This window comes from Protopterus annectens, chromosome 5.part0 (genome assembly GCF_019279795.1).
Source record: "Protopterus annectens isolate FY-2018-M chromosome 5.part0, PAN1.0, whole genome shotgun sequence".
NCBI lineage: Eukaryota > Metazoa > Chordata > Ceratodontiformes > Protopteridae > Protopterus > Protopterus annectens.
The window spans coordinates 1,500,737,472-1,500,765,105 of NC_056735.1; positions in this window are offsets into that span (position 1 = coordinate 1,500,737,472).

Sequence of the window (27,634 nt, forward strand, 5' to 3'; positions counted from 1 at the left end):
CAAAATAAAAAAATAACATCCACCCAGCAAACTATCCAGAAGAGACATCATTCCCACAACAGATATGTGAAGTATATATGCATGTAATTGACTGTAGTACTTGGTCGATAATAATGGGATAGATGATGTGGAATGATTTATATGTGCCATCAGGTGTTGTTGTTGTAATGATATTCATCTGAACAACTGCTAAGGGCAATAGAGTCTGTCCCTGTGGGAAGTGGGTAGTGGGCCATACCTGTCAACTGTGCAGAGCAGCACTGACTGATAAGATGTAAGCCAACAGAGTGTGTGTTGTGTAGTATGTGTTGTGTAACGAGAAGCATGTATATTAGTGTGGCCAATAGCTGGTGGTGGACGTAATGCCATAATGATGGACACGTGGGTTCCACAGCCCACCACTTGTAGAATACTCAGGTTATCCTGTATTGTAGCATGTTGGAGTGCCATAGGTGTGTAATATGGTTACCTGCAATCTGGCCCTACATATACCCCCCTAATGTTAGGCTATGTCCATATGTGGCACCTGTCTGTGTTGTAGCAAAGCAGAACAGTGCAGCTGTGCGGGAAGGTGTTGTGAGATTGTGGATTAGATATGTACATATATATATATATATATATATATATATATATATATATATATATATATATATATATAGATATATATATATATATATATATACACACACACACACACACATATGCATGTCCACAAATATATAGATACTCATATGTAGACATATATATATATATATATATATATATATATATATATATATATATATATATATATAAACACATATATATAATGTCATATATATCTATACATATATAGATATATACCTATATGCACATGTCTACATATATACAAACACACACACACATATATGTATGTAAATACATGTCCTCTATATTACCACCACAGTGCTGTATGCTATGTGCGAGGGAACAGCACACATAGCAATACACCCAGATATATACAGCTGTCAGTGTGTGCAACATGGACGGGTATGTCACCTGTGAACCCCTTGTTGGGACCACATTGCCCTTTTCTGTGAAGTAGGGAATGGGAATATGGGGAAGTATGGCAGGTATAGTTGTGGAGGTGGTCTGGGTTGGCAGATATAGAGGACAGCCTACAGGGGTGGTATGTGACACATGTGGTGAGTAAACACCCTGCATGGTGTGTGTGGTCTGTTATGTGGAAGCCCCATGGTCCCCGATATGGACACAATGGGAACAAACCTCCCACCCACTGATACTCACAACAGCAGTCCATGTCCTGAAGGTACCTGGCCTGGAGGCTGAGGAGGAGGTGCATGTGGAACCTGTGAATGTGTAATGGGTGCCTCAAGGTGATGTAGCACATCCTACATGTGTCTGTGGAGCCCACTATGGAACATACCCTAGATCTGACGTCAGGGAACAAGATCATGTCTGTGTGTGCCCCTGGGGGGGTACAACATCCCCTGAGTTGGTTCCACCTGAAGATAGTGCTGAACCAGTACATGAGGAGGCCCCAGAGTGGGTCCCACATGTGATGTGGCCTGGTAACATGGGCAGATGAGTCTGGAGAGGTGGTTCTGCTGGAAAATATTCCCTAAACATGCTATTGTGTCACTGTTATGGAACATATGTGGGTAGTAATAGTCTACACAAGCCCGGAACATGTCCAACAGCATGCATAGATATCCCCAATAACACAGAATGTCAGATGTGTGGCAATCACATAGCAAGCATACCACAGGCATATATGGAACCATAGTGGCCCTGACAATGGCATTCAGGTGAATAGTCTGTAACATGCCAGCAATGATTGTGTCGAGGCAGAGAACATGTCTTCAAACACATAGCACAAAGTGTGGTACAATACAATATCTGTTCCCCTGGTAGATAAGCTGTAGCCTTACCTATTGAGTTGTGTGTAAAGTTGGTTGTCACTGATATGGTGTGGGGGTGACAGATATGTGTATTAAGAACTATGGTAACCTTGCTGTATGTGTTGCTCAGACCTGTTTCCATCTTTATGTCTTTCAGGCAAGCTGTCACATGGATGGCTCCCTGCCTAATCAGCTGCTGAGAATGAAATAGTGCTAAACCACCTAATCCAGCACTACCCTGTCCTGTTTGGCTGGGCCACCCATGACCAGCAGGAGAGGACCACCCTGTGGAATGACCTAGTCCACAGGGTCAATGATGTCGGACTGCACAATAGCAGTTATGAGCAGGTGTGGAATCATTGTTCAGACCTGCAACACAATGCCCGTCGGCATGCTGCTGCAGTCTGGGGGATCAGCTCACAATGGGGGGGTCATGCCATCCATCACCCCCCGACACGTGTTGAGGAGCTGCTCGCCAGCCTTGTGACACCTGCCCATCTGCATAGCTAACAACTGCCGGACACCATTGTGGAGGTGAGTGCTACCCACACACCAGCTGAAGAGCATGCAGGTAAGGCCACAGAGCACATCAGTAGACCACTGTTGCATATGCATCCGCATCTGTACAGGTAGATCATGCATATCTGACATGTCATAGATATAGTTTGTTGCTGCATTGTAGTGATAAACAGATGTGCATATGTGGTAGTATTGTGGACATGAACTGTTAATGTACTGTAATGCTGCACCCACACTGTAGCAATGCCACAGGTGTGGCCACTGACTTTGCATATCTCACTCCCTTATGTAGATCCCTCCGGTATACCACCAAGGCAGCAGACTGTAGCGGATGAGTATTGTTTATGTTGATGCTTGCAAATACACCGGGCCTGTAATGGCTATGGTATATTCCATGCACACATCTAACACACCTACCCAGAATGCATGCAGTACATGTGCATGTATTGATGCTGTTAAATGCACGGCATCACAGTGGTGACAATGATGGGGTTATTAGAAGGGTATATCAGACACCTGCAAGATAACTAACATCCTGTCATTGTGGAATGTGTCACAGGGAGTAACATAATGGTGGGAGACATGGCCTACAGTAGGGACATGTGTGAAACATCACCCGTATACAGTGCAACAACAGTGTTTATACCAGTAGTACAATGGCAACTGTTACAGAGTTACACTATGGCATAATGTATTACTGTGGTCCACATTATCAGCTGGGACTAGGCTGTAACATGTGGTGTTCAGTGTATGGGGCACTGCAAACTGACATACATGTGTAGGCCTTACTTGTCAAGCATCTGCAAAAAGGCTGAAGGTGGGGTGGCTGTGTCAGTACAACACACCAGTGCACTGCAGCAGGGATCCTAAGGATCTAAGAATGGCGGTATCTGCACACAGTCATGTTCGGGAACTGTGGAGATGTAACCCTACCCCTACAGCAATAGTGATGGCAGTGTGTGAACACCAAGGGATATGCACATGAGTAGACTTTGCAATCATGCAGATTTGGAGACATCTGTAGGGCAGACTGAACATACACTGGCAAATGCAGATGTGCCATGCTAGTATACCCCTGCTAGGAGTAGTGACTGCTGTAGTGCACATAACAATAGGTGCAACCATCATGATAAGGATATGCACACATATGCACACACGGAGTGTATGCATCGTGGTCAGAATCCGCACACCTAACACATTCCATAGACACTGCATGTGAATGTACAGGACATATGTCACATATCAGGCTCATGTACTGTTAATATATGCGGTGATGTGGTCCCATGACAGATTAAGGAAGGGTGTGTCATATCAATAAGGGTGTGTACACTCCCCATAGCCATGGTATGCTCTGATGGTTGTCAGTGTAATAGTATTGGATTGGTCATACATGGTCTGCTGCTGTTGAGATCTGTAAACCAGGCATCGGGCATTTACAAATGACATCTGTCCACATATCATCCCAGGTATGTGTTGCTGAATAACATAGGGGCTGTGAGCATTAGAGCTGACATAACTGCCACAGTACTACACGTTCAGCAATGGGTTATACACCTGTGAGGTTTGGTGCACAGTACATGGCAGGATGCAGAACAGATGCACAGCAATACTGTGTACATGGGTGCAGTGGTATCCAGGGAAGGGGCATCACCTACTAACACAGCACATGCATCACACACACATGTATACTGTTGCTAGCATGCCTTGACTATAGATGCACTGCATGCTGTTGTGTACCAGATGTTATGCATGTTGACAGATGGGTAATAGGAGGACTGTGTGTACTGACATTGTTCAACCTCACCTGTATGTGTAACTAACTAACTAATTTATTACACTACAGCATTATGCAGTTATAGGATGCACCATGGAGATTACTGGAGTACTCCTTCCCCAAAGGTGTATTTCACTGGGAAGGACATTAGCAGGCTTGCCGAAGAAGGTCAATTGAAGTTGTAACGCCTGTGAATGGCCTCAAAAGCATTGCACACTACACAGACAAAGAAACACACACACAAACATCCACACTTGCCATGTGTGGGAATAGATCCCCTACCAAAATACTATATCACACTATAGCAGTACACTGTTATAGGATGCTTCACAAAGATTAATGGGCTGCTCCTTTCCCAAAGGTGTATTTCACTGGGAATGACATCAGCAGGCTTGCCATAGTAGGGCAGTAGAGGTTGTAGTGACTGCGAATGGCCTCAAAGAATTGCATCCTACACAGACAAAGAAACACACACACAAACATTCACACTTGCCATGTCTGGGAGTAGATCCCCTATGAAACTACTATATCACACTACAGCATTATGCTGTTAAAGGATGCACCACGGTGATTATGGGGCTACTCCTTTCTCAAAGGTGTATTTCAAAGTGAATGACATCAGCAGCCTTGCCAAGGTAGGGCATTTAAATTGTAATTTGTGTGACTAGCCTAAAAAGCTTTTCTCCCTACACAGACACACAGTTGCCATGTCTGGGATTAAAACTCCTATCTAACTAGATTATCACACTACATCATTACGCAATTACAAGACATGCCATGGAGATTACTGGGCTACTCCTTTCCCAAAGGTGTATTTCAAAGTGAATGACATCAGCAGCGTTGCCAAAGTAGGGCATCTGAATTGTAATGAATGTGACTAGCCTAAAAGCATTGTTCTCTACACAGACACACACAGTTGCCATGTCTGGGATTAGAACTCCTGCCTAACTAGTTTATCAAACTACAGCATTACACAGTTATAGGAACACACCATAGAGATTACTGGGCTACTTTTTTCCCAAAGGTGTATTTCAATGTGAATGACATCAGCAGCCTTGCCAAATTAGGGCATTTGAATTGTAGTGAGTGTGACTAGCCTAAAAGCCATTGCTCCCTACACAAACACATGAATACACACATAGTTACCATGTCTGGGATTAGAACTCCTTCCTAACTAGTTTATCACTCTACAGCATTACACAGTTATAGTACACCCTACGGAGATTATTGAGCTACTCCTTTCCCAAAGGTGCATTTCAAAGTGAATGACATCAGCAGGCTTGTCATTGTAGGGATATGGGGAGGGCAGTGTGTGTGTGCATGCACCATAATCCATTCATCTAGAGGTAGACACACCACACTCAGGCACAGGCAGGTTTATATTCTGCAAGTATGTGTATACAACTGTTAGATGACTACTGCCTTGTACAGTCATATTGCACAGCTATCTCTTACACCACAGAGTATGTAATGCTGAGGGTTACCAGTAGCTAATGTCTACAGTGAGTGACATTTACACATCATGTGGTTGTAGCCATTTGGCTGTGTGCTGGGTGGGACAGGCCTCATGATGGAAGGCTCTTTGTCACTGTCACTCTCTTCCACACATCTATGTATGTGTACTTTTGGCATATTATAGTGTGTTGTCCTTGGATATATGTGTGTATTCCTATCCAATGTGTGTGCAAAACATGACTGGTGCATACTGAGGAGTGTATGCACTAACATCTGCAATTGTCAGATATGTATAATCCACTGCTGTTAGCAGACATGGGCTTCATTTAAGTGTGTGAACATGTCCAGTATGACCTTTCAGTATGTTGTTGTCTGACATTGCCTTCATTTCTCTAAATGTGTGAGCATGCCCAGCATGCTCTTCTGTAGTGAATGTGTGGATCCATTCGAGGTAGTTTGCACTCCAGTGCAGACCTTTGTTTTCTACACCTACAGCTAGTAAACTGTTTCTGCAGGTTATTTGTAGATCAGTTGGCAATATGGAGTCACACTCTGCAAGGGATAGTGTGTACTGTAAGTGATTGTGTCTGTGCTGCTTCTGCTGCATGGTACTGGTGTTAGTAGAGATATTCAGACATTTGTACTGTTATATACTGTGATGTTTTATGTCCTCAAGTAGTGTCAGGTGGACAGTATTGCTCACAGTGATGTCATGGGGAGCACAAGGTGAATATAGCTGTGTCCAGTATTGTGGTCAAATGCCTACATATTCATGGAAAGTTATGCCATTCTGGAGGGTGAGCTGCAGACATTTGCTGCTGGGTCTGTAATTCCAGTTCAGCACCTTGGTACAGTGATGGCAGTGGATCCCATACTTGTACATCCATCGACATGGCAGTATGGCCTTATCTTGCTGTGGCAATACCTCACAGCTGTACAGATTCACACAGGTTACCCAGAGGTAGGGGTCATAAGTCAGGACATTACCCCTATTGTGGTGTACAAGCAGGTTTGTAGCCACCCATTTTTGAGTTTGCAGCCAGGGATATTATGTGCACATGGCTGTGTGCCGGACCTTGCACATTCCATGCTGCCCATGCTCCCACCCCCTCTATTATTCTATCCTCCTCCATACATTATGCATACATTCTCTGATACTTTCCCTATAGTTATCACCTCATCACAGCTGTGTTTTGGTGTTGGTCCACAGTTCATGCAGTGGGACATGGTGGACATGTTACTGTCATTTGTCCACATGGCCTTGCATATGGCGTATGTGGAGTGTGTTATGTTGTTATTTGGGAGTCCATGACATAACATACATTGGCAGTACGGGCGAGACACATGCCTTTTGCTTAGGCCTGTAGGCCATTTGGTGGTGATTCAGGCCAGCTGTAGCAGGCTGTTGCATTCTGTCAGTTCTACAGTCCCAGACTGCCATACAGTACATTCCCCTGTGGTGACAGGGTAGGTGTGCTAGGTGTTCATGCCATTACTTTCTATCAGTATTGATCAGGTGGTGTGGATGCTTGCAGGGTGCTACTTACAGCTAGTGACACACCTGCATGGGACACCTGCAGTGCATGCTGTATTCTTTTGCTATTGCCATACACAGGTAGGGGTCATATTGTACCCATTCCCACCAGCAGGTATACGCCCAGAGAGGTACCTGTGGGTGATGTTTGGGTGAGCTGGGTGCATGTGTGCTATAGACACTACTTGCATCTGACTCACATATGCATGGGGCATTCCAGTTATGCTGCCTTGTGCAGGGACATCAGCCTTTTCCCAATACATCAGTCCTATCACCTTTTTGATCTGCAAGTGTTTGGCCAGACAACATTGGTATTCCCTACTACAAGCCCAGATAATGTGATGCATACCTATATGTACAATTCAAAGGGTGTGTCCATTTCACAGTTACACATTATATACTGTATGTCTGGGGTACTTTTCCCTGTGTACTGCTTGTATATCTAGCCCAACAGTTATACCATGTCATCTTTCAGCTGGTGACACATATTACCATCATACATTTATAATGGCTTACTGCTAGCATGTGCTATACTAGGGGGAATTGTGTTTGGCACTGCAGTTGTGAGGACATGGCCCTGTCATCGGCAGTAGTGGGCAATGGCCACCAGGTCAATCCTCAACATGCATACATACTGACCACTCTTACACCATATGAAACACACACCAACCAAACACACACATACCTGCATATTGTACACATGCTGCAATCTATCCTGCTACTTTGACCACCTCAGGTCAGCTGTGCTCCACTGGTATTATACCTACACATACATGTTACTACATGTCTACATCGGATTGGAGTGGGGCACACCTGGCTGTTACTACATTTCTACATAGGATTTGGGGGGCACACCTGACTGTTACAATGTGTACATCAGATTTGGGGGCACACCAGACTGTTACTACATGTCTACATAGGAATAGGGGGGACACACCTGACTGTTACTACATTTCTACATAGGATTGGGGGGCACACCTCACTGTTTCTGCATTTCTACACTGGATTGGGGGGCACACCTGACTGTTTCTACATTTCTACACAGGATTGGGGAGGGCACAACTGACTGTTTCTACATTTCTACATAGGAGGGGGGCACACCTGACACTTGTACACATTTGCTATGACTGTACTGATATGTCGGGTACTTCATTTCATCCTGTATTCTAGCCTATCATGCTGACTAGGGGCATATCAGTTTAACTGAGCTCTAAGGTTTCATTGACCTACATATCAGTTTCTGACTTCCTACCCTTCATAACTAACATACCACTGCCTGAACTGCTGGAGTCTGTCTGTGTAGGCCTGGGGGGTGGCTACTCATAGCCATCATTTAGAGGCCTTAGCACAGCCTTTGTTTGTATTTGTCTACACCTGTCCTGCTGGCTGTGACTGTTTTTGGGTATGTGAACCTCCCTGACTGGCATGTGTGAGTCATATCGACACACATGTGGCCCAGCACATTTCCTGCAGTGGGTTTTGTCACCATGTGTAGTACTGTTTACTATGGTGACACCAGTATTTGTTACAGATCTCATGGTGCCACTATAGGTGTCTACTATGTGTTAGCATCCCTTTCAGCCATCCAATTCCCTTGCATGCTCACATCCATACAAAAGATACAAGTAACAACACATACTACTCCTTTTGGCGATTGGTAAAGAGAGTGACTTACCTTGTGGGTGTGCCAGTATTGAGGATGGTGCTGGAGGGCTGCCTTTGTAGGATGCACATAGTACAATCCCTATACATGGTTGAGCACAGGTAGTGTCATGTTTGGCATCCCTTTTACTATATGTGCGTGTCAGAGAGTGGTGTAATTCCCTGGGTCCCTCCTGTGTCAGTGTATGTGCTATGTGTTGCCGCTTTGCCAAGGCCAGGGCATACTGGGAATGCCTCCTTCTGCCTACTGGGGCAGGTTCAGGTTGTTCCTCCTCTGAGTCACTCTATGCCTGTGCATGCCTTGGCAATAGTGGGGGCTGCATGGCCCTGCCCCATGCTGTCCCTGCTGCAGCTGTTTCAACAGGCTCATATTGTGTAGCATGGCACATACAATGACAATTTGAGCACATGTAGCTGGGGAGTACTGCAAGGCTCCACAGGATGTGTCCAGGAACTGGAACTGTGACTTGACCATCCCAAACACATGCTCTATTACAGCTCTGGTCTGTGTGTGTGTGTGCATCATTATGGAGGGCTTGTTCGGGTGTGTGTGTGTGCATTTCTGATGGGTGTCATCAGCCACGGCTCCAGTGCGTAACCAGCATCCCCCACTAAGTGACCATAAGGGATGTCCACACTGGCAAATCTCTGGTACAGCTGCGTCAGATGCCAGATGTGGGAATCATGATAGCTTCCAGGGTAGCCAGCACACACATTCATTATAATGCCCTGGGCATTGCACACGACCTGGCAGTTGATGGAGGGCTAAGCTTTTGCAGTTGATGTAGACCCTACCCCACTAACCAGGTGGTGCTTTGATGTTTATGTGCGTGCAGTCTATAGCACCCACTACCTCAAGTTATTCTGATATTTGGCGGAAGAGATGCATATTGCTGGTCAACGCCTCATGGGTGTTGGGGAAATATACGTGCTCACCGGCATGTGCTGACATGGCATCCAGGAACTGGTGGAGTACCCTGGATGCTGATGCCTGTGAGATCCCTATTATATCTCCAGTTGGCCTTAGGAAGGTACCTGTAGCTAGTATTCTTAGGCCTACACATACCTTGGTATGCACTGAGATGGGTTCCCCTCTGATAGTTCTGTGTGTGAGGGGTGGCAGGCACAGCTGAACAATTTGCTGTAGGATGTCCCTGTCCGCCCTATAGCACTTCACTATCTCCAGCTCATGTAGCTCCTGGTAGGTTACCCTGGGTCTGTACACTCTTCTCCATCTCCACACTGTGGGTTGGTCAACAGCATTCTCATCCTCACCACCCTCAGCCTCTTCCACATGTTGATGTATGATAGCTATTGCAGCCCCTATCATTTTGATGGGTTTTTTTTGTTAAAATTCCCCCACTTGTATACATTGGTGGTGTAGAGTATGTGGGAAAAAACAGAGGGGAAGGTGTTTGCATAGTTAGTAGTGTTCTGGGCTGGGCTGGTCTGCTGCCTGTGTAATTGGCTGATTCTGATACATTTCACCTGCCAGCTATGATAGTTCTCCTAGATTACCTTCCTCCTGCTGTTTTCCCTTCCCATTGCCTTCCTGTTTAAGCCTGGGGGCAGGCTGAACAAACACAGTGCTCAAATGTGCACAGAGCTGCTATTTCCTGGTTTACTTTTTTTTTTTCCTTTAAAACTCAGTGCACAGAGCGCCCACCCGCTTAGGCAATGTAAAGTGTGCTAGGCAGCCTCAGACACACCTCCTTGCTTAGCTCTGCTATGCTAATGGCAAACCCGAACTAGAAAGCTCCAATCTGCTTACAGTATGCCTGACACACACTCCTATGATGTCAGCTACCTCCTAGGCTTGCACCAAGCTATTCTTGCTCTTACACTGTTGGGTGCTGACTAGCTTGCAGGGGAAATCGGGATTCAGTATCATTCCCCTCATTTGCATAGGATTGCCTGCTGGCGCATAGTTACAGGTCCCTCACTGAGCCTCCCCACTTAGGAACCACTATTCACTGACCATGTTGTCTTCTGCCTGCTATTGAGTCCAATGGCAAAATAGTGATTTTGGTTAGAATGCTTATTTTAGAGTTTTTATTTTATTTTTCACCTGATCCAGTTTGCTTGCAGCTGCCCTACAGTTAAACAGTCGGGATCGGCTAAAAAAAAAAAAAGTTGATTTTTTTATTTTTGCAACTGTTTTCCATGCCAATGGCCATATATGTGGCCATTAGCATGCTTTCTACATAATATCCACCCTTAATTTGGAGCTACTATGGCTCCGTTTTGTAGTTTGCAGAAACGCACTCGGTCACTGACCGAGTACGTTTCTGCAGACTAATCTAGTCCTGCATGGCCGGCTTCCAGCTTCCTGGATCACAAATTCACCTCATTTGCATGGATTTCACCTGCAAATGGAGTAATTTTCATACAGTGGCTGAGTCTGTGCAGGACTAGTGCAGGAGCACTGGTGCACGTCCCTACAGCTTATTCCTGAATCACACGGCAGTCGTATTGCCTGCTGGAGCTCCTGCACTAGTCCTGCACACCATGCAGGGCTTGCTGAATCCAGGGGTAAATGAAATTACACAGCTTCCGGCAATATCTTTGGATTTGATTCCTTAAGTCTGCATTACTCTATCTCACTTTTCCCTGTTGTGCTAAGCTATATTTTATCTGTTTAATATATTCCTGAACAAGAAGAAGACTTGGATGTACAGATTACAGTGATCAATAGGGTAAGTAAAGTGAAAACATGCATTCATGTTTGCAAAAATCTGCTATGAAATAGTAAGCATCACCATTATTATCATCATTGTGTCATTTTATGCATTGAGTTAAGATTAATACTCAGGTTTAAATGTTTTTTTTTTTTGCATGCAGTAAATGTTCGATTACCTATGGATAAAAAATGTCTCATGAGGTTTTGTCTCACTACCATGGCTGCAAATGTTGGCTAAACCTTTACTTAACACATCATTATCCTGCTACAACATTAATGTGCCTGCTATCTATTGTGAAGTCTGTCTTGTACAAATCTTTGCATGGAAGTCATCACAGAGCAACACAGAGTACTGCTAATTCCAATTCTAAGTTAAAAATTTCAAGATGTTATTATGAATTAACTAACACTTTGCCATTAGCAATACAAGTCAGCTTGGCAGCGCTGCACAGTGTACAAAACAAAGAGAAAATCAAAGAACTATTGTCTTCTGTTGCATAATGCTTGTATGCCTGTGTTACTGTTGTCAACAAGTGATCCTAATTTCCAAATGACTTTAACCACTTAATTTGTTTAACGTATACATCTGCTATACAGTGTTTACACTTGCAATGTGTAATCAGTCTGGTTAAGCTCTTCTCACTGAATCCATCACGAGCATTCTGCAGTGTACTGTCATATGTATGAATTATATGTTTGTCTTGCTAATGCACATAGTGCAAGTATGAGAGAATACAGGTTTGCAATCATACCGACATGAAGTCACAGCAATTTTTGATTGATAATCCAGTAGCATGCATCAATTAAACTATATATCATCCCATTGAGTGGAGCATGTCAATGTCCCTAATAGCTACACAATGTACAGTAAGGACAGTATCTACCTTTCATTATAAAAGTATGTCATTACAAATGGCAATCATAGGGATGTTATATTGTCCTGCACACACATTTGCATTTTTTGCACAACTTGTGATGCACAGTACCATACCCAAACAAAATATTCTAGTGTCCAATAGGTACTGACCGCCCTCTTGTGACACTTTTGAGTAACAGACAGGTTGGAGGTTCTATGCCCACCACAGGAGACTTGTGTGTGTGTGTGTGTGTGTGTGTGTGTGTGTGTGTGTGTGTGTGTGTGTGTGTGTGTGTGGGTGTGTGGGTGTGTGTGTGTCTGCGAGGAGAGAGAGCCCATATGTAGCACACTGAGCTTTATCAAGTTCTGAGAATAATACTTTTAACTGTTCTCTCAACTCCCTTATTCCAGTTTTTCATTTGGCACCTGGTGCCACTTCCTAGTTTGGTACCATCAACACCAGGTTGAGGAGTAAAAAAAGTTATGTTCTCTGACTGGGCACTCCTTCACTCCTAAGGATGAGTGCCAAGTTCTAAATCCCTCTATCTGTGATCCTGCGTTTGGATCTTTTGCACCACCCTAACTATGTTTCTAGTAATGAGTTGTGAGTATGTTAAATAGTCCGGTAACTGAAGCCAGTTTAGTTGTTTCTGTGCTCTGCAATGATGAGTCTTATATGTAAGTTTGGCAACAAGTATGGCTACTTTATTGTAACAGGTGGAGAGTTTAGCAGTATGTGTAGTATTTAGGAAAGCAACAATAGGTAAGTCATAGAGTAAGGCTGAGCGAAAGTAGGTAGATGCTAGTGTTTGTCTGCCATTGATTCTATAGAAGGAACTGTGTTGGCTTGCAATACATGTTGGTGAAATCCGAGGTTATTGTCAATTAGAACACCCAGAAGTTTTGTATGGGTTATAGTTTTCAGTTTTTGTGATGCCGGATGACGTTATTTCGTTTTGGTATTGTTTAAGCATGAAGAACTTAAGTTTCTTTTTTTTTGAGGATTTAAACATAGGTTTGCAACATTTATGTAAACTTTAGTAGCAGTGAAAGAATTTTGTTGAAGTCCTGAAGCATTGGTAGAGATAGGGCTGTACCTATAAGGGTTGAGTCATCAGCATAACAAACTATGCTAGCAAGGCTTTTGTTGATATATAAAAAGGTTGAATAATAGATGGCCTAATATTGATGCCTGTGAGATACAACAGTGATCGGTAGGAAGAAGAGGGATATTGTTTCCATTTGAGTGCTAGTTGCCTGTCATTCAGATAGCTATGAAACCATGAAAGAGAAGGCTGAGTAAGGCCAAGGGAAAATAATTCAATAAGAAGATATTGATGGGATTTGGTGTCATATGCTTTTATCAAATCTAAGAACAGCAAAGATACTAGATTGTTGTCTTTCCTAAGATGGTCTATGATGTTGGTGAACCTGAAGAAAGCAGTGATACTACTATGATGGGGTCTACAATTGTGCTGCGTTTTGAGAAAAGATACTGAATCAGTTATAAATGAATGCATTTTTCCAGTGTTTTTGACAGAGGATATAGGATGGCAATAGGTCTATAGATGGAAAAGTCTGCTGATGTGCCACCTTTGTGGAGTGATATTATAAAAGACTTTTTCCAAGTGGATAGGACTTATCTCTCTGATATGGATCACTTTATCTGTTTGGATTCAGTGAAAAACCTGGCATCAACTGCTGTTTTTAAGCAGGGGTGGCTCATGCTGTTGGGCTGCAGGACTGCAGCCCCCTCCAGCTATAAAACAAAAAAGAAAAGAAAAACAAACATGAGTCGCAGAACATCGCACATGCGCACTCGTGTCATTTCCAGATATCCTGACTGATGGTGAACCAGTCTGGAGCATGAGCACAGATTCCAGGCTGTCTCACCAGCAGTCTGGATTAGGAAGACAGCATTCAGCAGCAAATATCCCAGAAGTCTATGCAGTTACAACTGCATAGACTGGAAGAGGTTGCTTTGGGCTGCTCTCGTTATATGGACTTTGGGCTCAGGTAATACAACGGATGTTACTAAGGAGTGTGTGTGTGTGTGTGTGTGTGTGTGTGTGTGTGTGTGTGTGTGTGTGTGTGTGTGTGTGTGTGTGTGTGTTTGTGTGCCTGTGTGTCTTTGTGCGTATCAGTGTCTGTGTGTGTGTCTTTGTGTATGCTTGAATCCTGTACCTTGGGCCCAGGTGGCAAGAGCCCGAATTCCCTACCCACTATCATTTGTAAAAAATGTGCAGATTTTTGCCTCATAGTTGTTCTGTTCTGTTCCTCATAAAATCTGTGGTTTCTGTATTTTTGTGTCTTTGCACAGTCAGTAGTGCAGTGGTGCATTGTTGCCTGACAGCTACAGGTTCTCTGATTTTGATTCTTGGCTGGGGTGCCTTCTGTGTGGAATCTGCATGTCCTCCCTGTGTTTGTGTGGATTTCCTCTGGGTGCTCTGGTGTCCTCCTGTCTTACAAAGACATGTGTCTGGAGTGTTTCTCCCTGGGCCTCTATTGAAAATTGGCTTTTGTTCCAAGTCAGACTTTCCTGGTTAACAAATGTTAAATAAAAATGACAAGCATTTGAATTTCAGACTTCATATTCTTCAGAAAGTACATGGTAACACAAAACCTTTTATTCTAGCAATTTTTTAAGTTTATAAGATGGATATTTGAAATTTGTCCCTATTTTTGGGACTGTATTCCCAAATTATTGGATTAGCCCTGTTTTTTGTGCTAAGGTTGAGAGCTATGGTAAGAACTGACTTCACTGAATGTCTTTGGGGGCTGTATTCCTCCATTACTGGCTTTGTCCAGGTGTTTTTTGCTAAGAGGTTGAAAGCTATGGTGAGAACTGAATTCACTGAATATGTTTGGAGGCTCTATTGCCATTGTTCAGGTGTTTTTGCCTAAGAGGTTGACAGCTATGGTGAGAACTGAATTCACTAAATGGTAGCCATTTAAGTTTCAGTCTTCTTTTCTTTCACAAAACAGCTGATATGGCATAGTGGTATGTTGCTCTGATTGTTTTGCACAGGGTCCTAGGTTCAAGACTTGGCAGTGAAACGTATGGTGGTAATGCAGCATTTTATTCTAGCAACTTTTCAACATTATACAAACAATGTTTAAAATGTGTCCCTGGTTTTGGGGCTTTTGTCCCCCCCCCAATAAATTTTGGCTTTTTCCAGATCTCTTGTGCTGCAAAGTTCAGAGATACAGCTGAGTGTTGAGTAGATTTTACAAGGAACTGAAAGCTGCAGGGGAGCAAAATTTTAGTGCTGCTTATGCTGAGTTAGCTTGTATTGTTAGTAGCACAACAGGTAGTGCACTTGCTTTTGATGCAGAAGACTGTGGGTTCTACTCCCACAGTAGGTAGATGCATTGCTGATACTGTACTGTGTTGCAAAGGGGGTGGATGCTACAGTCCTTCTTGCTGAAGATACCTAGTATCTATGAACCTGTTATCAGTTTGCCATCCATTCCTATTGCAATATTATTAGCTTATCATTTTGTTAGTGTAACATAGGCAATTTATTCCTCAAGGGCAACAAGCACTTTATTTGTAGATGAAACAATGAAATATAAAGTTGTTTGCTAGCAGCAACCTTTTCATCAGTGACAGATCTCTTTAATGTGGAATTATTTAGATGACTTTTGCTTCTTCAGAGATGGTGCATATTTACTGATACTGGTGGACTGTAGAAGTTTGAGTAGACTTTTATGATGGACATTTTCAGAACTGGGCAGTTTTGTTATTATTGGTGCATGCATTTTGTTTCATTGTTTGCTGGAAAAATGTTCAAAACAATAAATTTAAAACACCCTCTAAAACTGTACTGTATTGTACAAGGAATATAATTTAATACAATCAGGAAGTTGTATCAAAGAGCATGTGCATGTTTCATGTGCAATGGGCCTGTGATTTGAAAACAGCCCAAATTTAATCTTTATCTGCCACTGGCAAATTGTATTTTCTTTGAATGTTAGTTTCAATGCTGTTTCAATGAATGTGAGTTTCAAGGGTAAAGAAGTTTTAATGCTAAGTCCGTTTTCATTGTGAGATTGCATTGCTTTGTTTAGCAGATATCTATTAGTGTTTGTGCTGTAAAATGCAAAATATAACTTTCAAATGAAGTCCAAATCATTGCAGAAGTAAATCAGTATGCACATTAGTGTTTATGGTAAATGGGGTGAAATAGCCAAGTAATGATTCATTGGAATGGCTGCAGGGGGAAGGCTCCATTTGACCATGATTTTGTGAGGGGGGGGGGAAGGGCAGCAAACTCAAAGACAGCCCCAGCTGAACTATACCTCTCAACTGTCCAGATTTTTGCTTCTTATTTTTGGTTTGTTCCACACTAAATTTGTGGTTTTCTGGCAAATCATTTAGGAATTAAGCCACTAAATAATGACAAAAACTGGGTTTCAGACTTCATAACCTTCAGAAAAATGCATGGTAAAGCCAGACCTTTTATTCTATCAACTGTCTCAGTTTATACAAGAGCAATTTTTAGTACTGTTTAAATGTTCTCTCAAAATATTTGGCCTTGTCCAGATTTCCTGCATTAACAAGTTGAGAGGCACATGCAAATAAATTGCTTTATAGGATTAAGCATATCCAAACCTCTCAACTGTCCCCGATTTTGGCTCAAAATGTTGCTCTTCCCCTAATAATCCCTTCGCAAAATGGCAATTTTGGAAGAAAACATTTAGGGTTTACAATTAATAAATAACTGTAATAATCAGAGTTATAGATTACTTTTATTTCAGAAATGCATGCAGATTCTTTTATCTAGTCAGCTGCTCAAGTTAGCAGTACTAATAATATTAAAAAGTGTCCCTTTTTGACAGGTTCCCAGCTGTATTGTGTGACTATTTTATATTTTTGCATCACATTTTTGGTCCGTTTTTCATAAAATTGTGTTTTTTTGGCAAATTAGTGGCAAATCATTAAAGACTGAAGTTAAAAAATAATGACAGACATTTGAGTTTCGGATTTCATACCCTTCAGAAAATGCATACTAATGCAAGACCTACTATTCCATTATTTTTCTAAGTTTATAAGAGCGATATTTAAAAATTGTCCTTATTTTTGGGCCTTTGTCCCACTTCTATGTATGACTTTGCCCAGATTTCTTGCTCTGAGGTTGAGAGATATGACAAATGTGTCAGAGCCATCACAGTCAGCCAGAGACATTTCAAATTGTGACATACTTGTTGCACCCCACTCCCCCATGTAGTGTCTCTGGATGTGTTCAAGCTAGGCAAGGAGCAGTTATGCAGTGTAAATGTGCAGAGTATCCCCCCATCCAAGGTAGACACAAGTACTACAGTGGCTTTTCATCTGTCCTTGATTTTGCAGAATGTTCTGGTTTCTGTAATATTTTTATACTGTTGATTTATGCTTATTATTATTCAGAAAGTGCCCATTGCTCTGTGTTTAAGTAGAAATGCTTTAATGACCATCAGGTAAGCTTGTTTAAGATTGTAAGATTCAAGTAAGCTTTAATAAACATACTGTTAAAGAACTGCCAACATTGAATGCCTTTCTGTTGCTGCCGTGCAGAGAATACTTACATAACTAGATAACGTATAAGCATTGGGTATTGAAATGCATATGACAGTATTTGTAATAAAGGACAGGATTACATTATTTTAAGAAGCTCATTACATTTGTTGGAGACTTGCAGTCATCTTTGCCGGCTTTACCTGTAAACTAAGCAGAATGCTAATCTATCATGTGTGGTCCATAACCTGTGCAGTAATCCTTTAAGCAATGTATCTTGAGTGTGTTTCTTGTTTGTTTTTCATTTTTTACTTTGATCATGTTTTCCCCATGAAACAAGTAGATAGTTGTTGTCAGGCAGCAGGTCTTTTTTGGATAAGAAATATTTTTACAAGTGGGGGTATCACAGAGATTGCTACTTTCAGCTTATTAATTGGTACTTTAATAAACCTGAATATAAATTATAATTAGAACTGCAGTGCAAGGAGAAGTGGTTTGAGTTGAGTGCCACTTGTTTTTCTTATACTTGATTTTGAGTAGTATTCCAGTAATGTATTTAAAAAGTAATTTATTTTTTCATGCCTCACAACCTTTTTATTTCCATCTAGATATTAAGTAAGCTGTCATGCAGCCAATGCATTGAAATATTTTTTTTCTTCTACACTTAATTTTTTCTTGATTGGACTCTCATAATAACTGTTTGGCACCCAGGGCAGCATATTTAACTAAAGTTACAGATTTTGTGGTTTTGAGCATAGCTCCTCCACTTTCTAATTGGCCATACCCCTTTCCATTGACCCCACTCATTCCGCTGTCTCCTGCAGCCCCCTTTTATTTGAAGTCACCAGCCGCCACTGTCATTATGACAGTACCACTTTGATTGAAAGGATCTGGCTAATAGTCCCATGCGATACACACATTCACTTTTACATGTTTAAATGTTGGCTTTACAGCAGAGTGACATTCATTCCACAAGGAAAATGATATGTACTATAGTTGAACTTGAACCGTGAATGTCTTTTCGTTAGGCGGATGCTCTAACCACTACACTATTGGTGTTCTGCTTCATTTATATGTATACCCATGGTTCATAGTTACCCGAACACATGCATCAACACTTCACTTACACAGCAGGCATCCATTGTCCTGTTGGGAAAACTGCACTACTACACATGTGCCATTCCTTATTCCCTACTGCTCTGGACCCATGCTGCATGTTGACTCGCTCCAAGGATATTCAGACCTCCAAAGCCTATATTCCTGGCACATACGTGTGTTTGATTGTCAGGGTGTTCATGTGGTCATCTGGGTTTAGGCTTGTCTGACTGGGGACCAGAACAGCCCTGTCCTCATTTGAAAGTCAGATTTTGCACATGAACAAGGTTACTCTCACTGTTAGCATCCTACCTGTGGTTAGAGACACAGGGATTTTGGCCACCTCTGGCCAGCTATATTCCTTCGCATTTGTTCTGATTGCTTTCTTGTTCCCATGTTCCTTCTCTGTGTATATATATATATATATATATATATATATATATATATATATATATATATATATCTATATAGTTGCCACCTTTTCAAATGGCCAAAGTGGGACTTATTTGTTACAAACGTCAAGATTTTGCAGGCTGACACATACCCACAGCCAGTACAAAGGACAGGACCTCACTTTTATGGCTAATTGACAGCTTATTCTTGTAGCATTTTAGTTGCTTATTCAGTTTCTTATGACATTTAGGTGTTTCAGATACAGAATAACTGTTTTATGCAACTGACATTTAGGTGTTTCAGATACAGAATAACTGTTTTATGCAACTATTACACAGATATAGGACATATTTTTGTCATTAAATCTCAGGACATCTGCCATTTGACACTAAGTGTACAGGACACAACTGGCCAAAGAGGGACTGTCCCTCACAAAGTGGGACAGATGGATACCCTATATGTATATATATATATATATATATATATATATATATATATATATATATATATATATATATATATATATATATATATATATATATATATATATATATACATACATATATATATATGTACGTACGGATGCATACACATCTATATGATTTAATTACTTTGATCATACTGTTGAATGACTGATCTGTCTGCAATGTTTGTGATAACATCGAATTTAGGTATAACTGCCGTGGCTTAGTGGTAAATCACATTGATTGTGATGTGTAGGGTCCTGTCGTCGGGCCTGGCCGACGCGGTATATTGTGTTGCTGGGCGGAACAAGGGCCATTGGACAAATGGTGAGTACAACACTTTTCAGCTGCGGTTTTCCATTTAACCGCCGATTCACATCATGCAAATTCCGTCTACATTCTTACTGTGATACGTTACCCCAGTTTACAATTAATTGGTATTATATCATTATACAGCATAAAATTAGCAAGATATGCTTGTATACAGATTAAATGGTGTGTGCTGCAGTCGAACCGGCAACATCTGCTCAATAGTCGGATGCTCTAACCACTACACTATTAGTGTTCTGCTTCATTTATATGTATACCCATAGTTCATAGTTACCCGAACCCATGACTCAACACTTCACTAACACAGCAGGCATCCATTTTCCTGTTGGGAAAACTGCACTACTACACATGCACCATTCCCTTCTGCTCTGGACCATTGCCGCATGTTGACTCACTCAAAGTATATTCAGACCTCCAAATCCTATAGTCCTGGCACATATGTGTATTTAATTGTCAGGGTGTTCATGTGGTCATCTGCATTTAGGCTTGCCCAACTGGGGACCGGGACTGCCCTGTACCTAGTTGAAAGTCAGGCTTAGCACGGGGACATCATTAGTTCCACTTTTAGCATCCTACCTGTGGTTGAGGATGCAGAGGTGTGCTCACCTCTGGCTATCCTGATATATAACAGCACTAAATATTGTGGGGGGTTCCACTGCTGTTTCCCTTCACATTCGTTATGACTGCTATATTGTGACCATGTTCATTCTTCATATCTACACACACACACACATATATATATATATATATATATATATATATATATATATATATATATATATATATATATATATATTGGTCTGTACATACACATGCATATACACCTACATGCTTATTTGCATTTCCCATACTGTTGAATCACCACCACTTACCATCACGTATACACGCTTGCATACCCGCTTATTTCTAGGGTTGCCACCTTTTCAAATGGCCAAAGTGGGGCATTTTTGGGACACACATCAGATTTTATAGGCTGACACATGCCCACAGTCAGTACAAAGGTTAGAACTTTACTTATTTGCCTAAATGAAAGCTTATTCTTGTAGAAGTGTAGTTGCTTATTCTGTTTCTTGTAACATTTAAGTATTTTACATACAGAAATATCTGTTTTATGCAACTGTTACATTAAATATGGGACATAATTATTTCCTACAATCACAGGACATTTAACATTGTATTATTTTTGGTCAGGACACAACTGCCCAAAAAGGGACTGTCGCTCGCAAAGTGGGACAGGTGATAACCCTACTTACGTCTGTTCAAAGCACCTTAATCACCCTATATCCGACTGCCACTATGCAAATGTGTAAGGTATATATTCCCGATAATGCATGTGGATAGACGTACATCACGGTCAGGTGTTTAATCCTGGGTCGTATATTCTGCAAGACTGGCTGGAGGCTGAGCAGTCTTGTGGACAACTACTGCTCATACAACTTATGTCCAGAAGTCTACAGGACAGGACATCGTGTCGTGACACCAAGTCTAATATTTGGAGCAGATACTTATCCCATGAGGGATATTCAAAAATTGACCGATGACCTCGATTCCTTTGGTTTTACATAGTTTGCAATCCTGAGACTGCCTAGGGTGAGACTGCCTACTAGATATGAGTAGGGGTCACTATGTGCAGATATGGCTGCGCCAAGCTAGCAGCCCGAGTATGTGTGGTTTTGGTGGACATTCTGGAAAGGGGGGTGGTGTGCTGTGGAGGGGATGATGGGTATTCAATTATGTATCCAGGTGTATTGGGGTTGGATGGCTCAGTTCAGGCGAGACCATGATGTGGGTATGTGCCGGTAACGTTTCTGTACATGTGTATCGCACATTTTAATGTTCATATATTTGTGGGATTGTGTTTTACAGTATGGCCTGTCAGGTTGTATTGTGGATGTGAATGTTTGTTCTTTGGTTATCTTTCTGATTCACCCACTGCTCTCTCATACACCTCCAGTTCATCTGTTGTGCATCCAACCCAGTCTCCCCTTGGTGAATTATTACATTACCATCACCCCCCACACCCATATTCCACAGACACCATCCATCCCTTCTCTGGTTGATGGCCCATGACACAGTCAACAGAACACATTGTGTATACTACATATCTCTGGTACCAATATGGTTGTGAGGACTACCCTAGCATTTCTGATCTTTCACATGCTGTACTTCACGCACATAGGTACACACAAATATTTATCTTTCATGACATGGTAAGTAGATCCAGATAATACCCATTCATCTTTGGGCCATCCTGACAAGGACGACTTGGACCGTGAATGGGCAGATATTGGGCAAATGCTCTGACCATTGGTAGGGTTGCCACCTTTTCATATGACCAAGATGGGACATTTTCGGGACATGCATCAGATTTTACAGGCCAACATATGCCCACGGTCAGTACAAAGGATAGTACTTTAGTTTTATGCCTAAATGTAAGCTTATTGTTGTAGCAGTTTAGTTGCTTATTCTGTTTCATTTACTTGCTTATTCTATTTCTTGTAACATTTAGGTATTTTACTTATGGAAATAAGTATTGTATGGGACTATTACATAAAATATGGGACATATTTATGTCCTACAATCACAGGACATTTGACATTTATAATGGTTTTGGTATGGACACAACTGCCTAGAGGGGGACTGTCCCTCACAATGTGGGACAGGTGGTAACCCTAACCATTAGGCTAGGCTTAGCAATTGGCGGCGCACTATCATGATGCATTTCACTTCCACTTGGTATAACTATCGACACTACAATGGGATACGGGCACGGGGTTTTAAATGTCATTTGTTTGAGGGACAAGGACTCAATATTCAGCTATGTGCCTTTGTGTTTACTTTTTATTTTGGTGTTCGCAAAACTATCTTGTATGCTTTGCATACATTTCAGTATCCACGGACACTGACAGGAGTGATTACTATTAGAGGCAGGCTATACTAGTCAGCATTTTAGTTTGCGCATATGCAGCTGACATGTTCAAGCCTCCGTGCAGTGCTTGGACATGCCCCCTGCACTCGTGCATGTTTCCTATGCACATGGCCATTGCGGCAGCTCGCCTTCATTAATATGCATGTGGTGCTGCAGCGCCATCTCAACGACGTGCGGTCAGCGCAAGGCTAACGCCGTCCTTGCGGCGAGCTTCATGAATCCCGGGGTACGTCTTTTAGCAGAAAAATGTTAAAGAGAGAAATGCACACACATACACACACACACACACACACACACACACACACACACACACACACACACACACACACACACACACACAAATAAATAAATAAAATAACCAGACAATCAATGCAAAATAACATCAACTGCTAGGAAATGCACATCCTCATTTCAAATATATATATAAAACATAAGACTAAAAAGAACTACTTTAAAACTGCAAAAGAAAATTACTGTTTAATTTTGCATTTACATTTACTTACATCTCCCTAATAATTCCTGGCTTGCATTTACTTATGTCTCAACTTAATAATTCCTGGCCAGGGATGCTAACATACTAAATTCATGGGACAGCTGTTATATTACTTCTATTTGTAAAACTACTGTGATGCAAATGTGTACTTTGCTTTAAAAGTATGGAAACCAGCCAAATATTATGGAAATTGAAGAATTATTAGTGTTTACATTTGAGTAATTTTATATCAGCTGGCTAAGAGTCTTCAAGTGCAGAATTTGAAGATGTTTTGTCCAAGATCGCAAGCTACTAACTCCATGGTCTGATGGTCTGACCAAAGCACAAACCAAAGTACTGTAGGCTGCTACTGTCCTGACTGGCTCTTGTTCTCTTTTTCCCAGCATGCAAAGTGCGGGAAGAGACCGAGAACCAATCAGTAGCCGTCCAGCCATGCATGTCACCTACATGACTGCAGACATGGCAGTTCGATCTCCTTCCAGTTTACTGCAGTTACAAACCACATAGACTTCTGGGCATCAAACATTGATTCCTTCTCTCATTAATCTGGACTGCTTTTACAGCAGTATGGATTTACAGAAACTATTTTTTTTTTAATTTTTTTAACCCAGAACTCACCAAATATGCGTAGCTCGAGTTCTGGGACTGTAATAGAGTGCCAGCATGTCAGTTAGACTTTGCAGCTAAGTAATGTTATGTAGAATACAAAAAATAAATAAATATTTTATTTTATTTTTCAAAATGTTCTTTCTACAGCTGGGGTGCTGCAGCTCTGCAGTCCAATAGCACAAGCTGCCACTGGGACTATTGAGAATAAGAAAGAAATTATATATTACTACTATTATACAAAAAGGCAAGAATTTCCAGACACAAGATATACAAAAAGATTAAGAAAGAACTTAGAGGAAAGAAAAATACTTCCACAAGAAAAATGTCAGAAGCTTCAAATAAAAATTTGTGTTCATTAATACAACAGATTTGTGAAAAAATGTATATAGACCATGGAACTTTGATGTTTGGAAAGGAAGCATCTGAGGAAGTGCAAAAATAAAAACGGCATAACCTAGATATTTTTGAAAAGTATGAAAAAGAAATATGGACATGGGAAAGAAAGTGAGATTTGATATGGTGCAATATTTATGCAAAGGCAAAAGCCAAATTAATCAATATGAAGAAGGCAGCCCCAAAGATATTCAAAGGGAAATACAGGCAAAGGCTTCCAGGTATGGAAAATTTCACAATAAAAAAATAATATTAGCAAAAAGAGAATGTAGAAAAGAAGATTAGTAAGGTAGTATTAAAAAAATAGAAGTTAAAATTATGGAGTGCCTGCAAAGTGAAGGATTTGGTGTAGAAGGTCTAAAACAGGTCACATCAAAGCATGATAGAACAAGTCCCCAAAATAAGGAGAAGCAGGAAGATCAGGAGAGATCTGAAGAAGAAATATGGACATGGGAAAGAAAAAGAGATTTAGTATGGTGTAATATCAATGTAAAGGAGAAAGCAAAATTAATCAATACAAAAATAGAAGCACCAAAGATATTTGAAGAGAAATAGAGGGAAAGGAATCTGGACATGGAAAACTTTATAATACAAAAAGTAAGAAGACAAAGAGGAAAAGTAGAAAAGGAGATTAGTAATGGAAAAGTTAAAGAAAAAGAAACTGAGGTTATGGAGTACCTACAAAGGGAAGGATTCAGTGTAAAAAAGCTAATTCAGAAAGCACCACAACAGGATAGAGCAATGGACATCCAAATTAAGGGAAACCAGTGAAACAGGAAGCAATTGGTAGGGTGCCGTATGAAGATATTTCCACAGGAAACCAATATAAACATTCACTTGAAGCTAGACAGCAACGGAAGGAAAAGGAAACTGTAGAAACTCTGATGCACTCAATGTTGAGGAGTGACAGGCCAGTGAGTTCCCATGACAGAGCAATGGATGGACAGGATGAAATTGAAGAGAATGTGTCACAGGAAGATGCTATAGAACTTTCAATAGAATGCCCGCAGGAAATGGAAAACAAAAAATGTGCCCTCAGTTTCAAAGAAAATGAGATAAGAGAATAGTTGCTTGATTTAATAGACATAGATATATTAAGATCAATGAAAGAAATAGACTGCCGAAGGTCAATAAAACCCAAAATGTCAGAAGTTTGATAAAACAAATAAACACAGTAATTAAGACTGTCCATAGAGACCCATGTATATAACAGAAGTAAACAGGATATTTTACTGTGCAGCTAACTTAATAACTGATAAAGTTCTACCAAAAGAACACAGGGTAGTGAGGGAAAGGAAGGGGAGAAATTGAATACCATAATGGAAGTATTGAATAGAGAAAACTAAAAAGTATTTAAGACAAAAAGTGTCACTTAGAAGAGTATGGAAGAGGGAAGAGATCAACAAAAATACTTACAAAATTAGACATAATAAAATCAATGCACAGTATTAGAACAGATCAGGATCTATCACACACTATCACAAATAAACTAAAGATCTCAGCACAGATGGAAAAACTTAGAAGATATGCAGATAAATATAAATGAAAAGTACAAAATAAGCAATTTATTGATGACCCAAAAAAGTGTTATAGAGAATTGGGAAGCAAGGTAAAAGGAATTTAACGGCCACTAAGAAAAAGAAGAAATAGATATATTTTGGAGAAGTATTTATGAAGGTCCTGTGGAATATAAGACAGATGTGAAATGGATAGAAGTAAAAGAAATAATTAGAAGTTTAAAGGTACAGGATATGAAGTGGGATGATTTAACATCCAGAGAGATTGTAGCAAAGTTATGAAAAGCCTCTAATTGGAAAGCCCAGGCCCAGATGCAGTACCTAAGTTCTCATTAAAAAGTATGCGCTCCCTGAACAAACACCATCCTGACTAACAACAGGAAAAACAATGGTCCAACTTAAGAGTAAACTTGCAAGCTACCCTAAAAATTATACACCAAAAACGTGCCTTCTAATGACATAAAAACTATACACTGGAATTGATGCTGACAGAGTTTATATTCATTTAGAAGAAAACTCAATTATAGCAATAGAACAAAAGGACAATAAAAGAAAGTCATATGGAACAAAGGATCATTTGTTTTTAAATTAAGTCATAGTGGAGAACTGCAAAAAGGGGAAGAATCTAAGTATGGCATGGGCTGACTGAAGAAAAGCATTTGATAGTATCCCACATTCATGGATAAAAGAGTGCTTAAAAATGTATAAGATACACCCTACACTGATCAACTACATTACACTGACCATGAAACAGTGGCAGACCACTTTGCAATTAAGCTATGATAAAGGACAAATTACTATCCCAGGGATAAAAATTCAAAGGAAGATATTCCAGTCTGATTCTTTGTCACTGCTGCTCTTCTGCCTTGCCCTTAATCCATAAAGCTGTCTACTTAACAGCTTAAGCCCTGGCTATAATTTGGCTCCTAGAAAACAACAAAGTGTAAAGATTTCTGATCTTCTATTTGTTGATGATTTAAAACTGTATAGCTCATCAGATGAGGAAGTGAAAGCACAACTGCAAGTTGTCCAGACTTTTTCAGATGATATAAGAGTGTCATTTGGTTCCTGATAAATGTGCAAAAGCAAACTTTAAAGGAGGAAACTACAGCACCAAGTAAACATCAGTTTGGGGCAAGAATGTGATATAACAAAACTTGAGCAAGAGGGAGAATATAAATATTTGGGAAGTGATGAAAGATCGACGATAAAACATGAACTCTTGTGAATAAAACCTAGTAAGGAATACTTTGGAAGACTTAAAGTAATCCTGAAAACATCACTGACATCTTGGCACAAAATTCAAGCTATAAACAAATTCAATGTTCCTGTCCTAACTTACAGTTTTGAAGTGATTGACTGCCCCCAAAACATGGTGGAGAGATTGGAGAGGAAAACAAGGATACTTCATACTCACCAAATGATTTATAAATATCATTGCTTACCAATATTATATATTACCATTCTGAAGGAGGTATAGACCTCCATGAAATTGATTACAGGTATAAATCTGCAATCGTCAACTTCACACATATCTGCTGACCTCACAAGACC